Source organism: Grammomys surdaster, unplaced genomic scaffold, assembly GCF_004785775.1.
Source record: "Grammomys surdaster isolate TR1022 unplaced genomic scaffold, NIH_TR_1.0 332619, whole genome shotgun sequence".
NCBI classification, from domain to species: Eukaryota; Metazoa; Chordata; class Mammalia; order Rodentia; family Muridae; genus Grammomys; species Grammomys surdaster.
This window is the reverse complement of record NW_021627844.1, coordinates 5,584-9,126: the sequence shown is the minus strand read 5'-3', so window position 1 is coordinate 9,126 and position 3,543 is coordinate 5,584. Positions and strand designations below refer to the sequence as shown.

Sequence of the window (3,543 nt, the reverse complement as noted above, 5' to 3'; positions counted from 1 at the left end):
GCTGAAAGCAATCAAATAAACTCTCTTTTAATATATGGTCATTTGCTCATCAGTATTCTACTAGGGAGCCCACATACTCTCTTCTTAAATATGAATAACAACTCCGATAGGCTGAGGGACCCAGAGGAAATCGAAGAAAAGCAGAGAACCCATTAGAGCAGGCCCTCTGCCTCTGCTTCCTGCCACCATGGCATGAGCTTGATGCTCCATTCTGTTCTTCCCCAACAAGGATCTGAAATCCCAAAACCAAGAGTCAACACCACCTCTTCCTCCTTTCATATATTTCCAGACTTGTTAAAGCACTGAAAAGTCTGATTAATTCACTCAGAATCTCCAGATTCTATTTAATACGAAGACAATTATTCTTTGTTATCTGCTAGTTGGAATTTTTATTCAGTTAAAAGATGTTTTACACTTAGATAAAAATAAAGCAAAAAGTTCAGTATTTCTTTTTTTTAAACAGGGGAGAGCACGAACACAGTCCCCCACTACCACAAATTATGCAGTCGAGTTTCCCACATTTGGGGAAACCGCAGGGGTCAGTACATCCGGAGTGCAATGGATAAGCCTCGCCTTGGGAAAACCACCTTTGTGATCATGGTATCTTCCCTGCCAGGTAAGTATGAGTTCAGTATTTCTACATATTACTTCAAAATAAATCTTAGTGTGCTGCACCACCCAACCCTCAACCTCTCCCCACTTAACCTCTGGTGATCATTCATCCATTTTCAGTGTTAACAATAAAGTTTCTACAAACCCTTCCCTTAGATTATAGAGTAGACACATATTTCTACACCATTTGGGACAAATACAAAGAGTGTGATTACTGGGTCATGTGGAACATTACAGTGGATGCTGATTCCCACGTGCACAAGTGTGTTTTCATAATCAGGCAATGGGTGGTTTCCACAGTGGACTTAACTATTTCCTTACCACAGGAATTCACAAGTTTTATGATCTCTTTGTAATTTTTTTTATCTGTTTTGATAATCACCATCTTGACAGGTCTGAAACATGAAGTAGTTCCTTCTCTAAATTTCCTGATGAGTTATAATGACTCTTAAATATCCTCCATACATTACAACTGTTTACCTGAGTCATATTCACTTAATTCTGAATTTACAAGTATATAAAATCATCATACACTCAAAAGGATTGACTGAATCTGGATTATAAAGAACATTAAAAACTGTCATATGTATAATTTAACCATTTATTAATGATAGAAACAAATTTTTATATTAAGGAGATGGATATGCTTGTGTATTTAAGATTTAAATCTCCGGAGCTTGACTCAGAAGAACATTGATTGCTCCTCTAGAAGACCATGTTTGACTCCCAGTGACTACACTACTCCCAGTGGCTCACAAACATCTGGAATTCCAGTTCCAGGAGACCTGACTCTCTTCAGGACCTTGTGAGTACAAGGAATACATGTGCACAGATGTACAGGTGGGCAAAATATGCATACACGTAAATAAATGTAAAAAATAATGAAATATTAGCTAAATAATTGATACTTAATGGCATAGAGCAAATCTTCAACATTTTTGGAGTTGGTTATGTTTTTATAATCATCAGTGAGCAGACCAGTGCTTCATATTCTTATTTCATATCCATATGTCATAAAATGGCAGAAGTAGGCTCATATTTGTCTCTCTAAGCTATTAAATACTATAGCTCTTAACATATTTCCTAACACTTTGTTTTAACTCCTGTATTTGAAAAAGCCAATTATTCATAATTTAATGTTGATGGAAATGTTTAAAGGAGAATTAGAACAAGCCATTATCTTGTAATATTTCTCTGAAAATCTACTTGTACTTACTTTTACATATATAAATGGACATACATCTATTAAGATGCTAAGTAATATTGAAGTATAATAAAGTCACTTGTTATAGCCCAGCTAAACACTTTCTCCACTAACAAGTAAGGATGCAGTATGCTTGACATTTTCTTTGTTAGTATGTATTCATTGTACATGGGACGGGGTTGCATAAGGACATTTTCCTAGAAGTATAGCATGTATTTTGACCATGTTCCCATTTTGTTCTCTCCTACCCTCTTCTCACTCCTTCATGTTGGATATCTTCCCCTCTTCAAAGAGTTTTAATGTCATATGTTTATCATGTTATAAAGACATACATGATTTTATATATGAAAGAAAATGGGATATTTGCCTGCACAAGATTAAGTTTGCTTAAGGTGATGCTCTCCAGTCACCATTTTTTTTCTGTAAGCATCATATTTTTTTCTTTTTACAGCCGAATGTATTTGTATACAAGGAAAAAAATAAGGTATAAAATATGTACAAATTAGTCAGAGCTGGAGGTACAGGCATACAGTCCAGCTATTCAGAAGGATGAGGAAATCTATGCTGCAGTAAAGGACAAGCATTAATATTGTTAAAGAGAATGATGGACAGCACTCATATTCTGCAAACGCAAATGAACATTTTTGTTCCCATTTACATTGTACCTGGTAGATGAGATGAAATGCCCTTTTACAATTTAATATACTTGGAAAAGCTTTAGTTTCTTTTTCCAAAACCTCTCGTTGGTCATTATCAATGTCTTGCAAGCATCAGCTCTTTCTGGACTTTAATTTGATATAATTCATTAGTCTTCCTGACACATCTTACAGATTTGTGCTAGCCTTTGAAATTGCCCTTGATTAACCTTCTATCCTAACTCTTTTGACTTTTTCTTAGAAAACTCCTGCTCCTTAGTAAAATAGAGCACCTATCCTCACTGGTGACTTGAGGTTCCTTCACATATTCTTTATTACAATAATTTCTGATTATAAATTCAGAACTCACCATGAGCCTTCTTATTTTCTCTTATGTCATTGCATTTTAATATTTTTCATAGTAGAAATTATACAACAAAACTTGTTTACACAGGATTTTCATTGCATTTGAAAAAAATCAAAGAAAAGCTAATCAAAAAAAGGGGAAAGTCCCAAACAAAACAGATAAATGACAATGCATTTCTAAATTGTATTTATACTATAAAGAATTTTGCATTTGGTTTTTTTATATATTTGATTCAATAAAGCATGAATTTGAGAAGTAATTTTCTACAAAGAGGTGAAAAGCTAAATATCTACTGCCTGTGATACTTCTGCCATCAGGACCCTTTCCAGGGTTGCAGTAATGTGAAATTGTGATACAGTATTCAGCAGGTAGAAGAGAAGTTCTAAGTTCCTTTCACTGGCACTAGAAAGGAAATAAGATGGTCCAAATGTTATTGTTGTTGTTGTTGTTGTTGCTGCTGCTGCTGCTGCTGCGGCTGTAATTGGATAGATAACTCTTAGCATGCCTAGCAATGAGCCTTGCGAAAATGAGAGGTGCTAGATGTTGCAGGTGTTTTGTGATCAACAGATAAAGGTAAATCTAATGTTATGGTTTGACTATGTCACAAAGACCTGCATTGAACTTGGAATCAATGAATTGATCGATTGGCCTTGTGTTTCTCATTCTTAAGTTCTTGGATCCTTCCTGTCTCTGATTCTTGTCTGCCAGGAGTTGAACAGCCTTTC

General features: G+C 35.2%; 1 non-coding gene across 1 annotated transcript; it reads right to left on the bottom strand.

The window, feature by feature from the left end:
* Positions 1-460: 460 nt before the first annotated feature.
* Positions 461-624, bottom strand: LOC114616586. The gene has a single exon (XR_003710666.1). It is a non-coding gene; the product is annotated as a U1 spliceosomal RNA (small nuclear RNA).
* Positions 625-3,543: the final 2,919 nt, after the last annotated feature.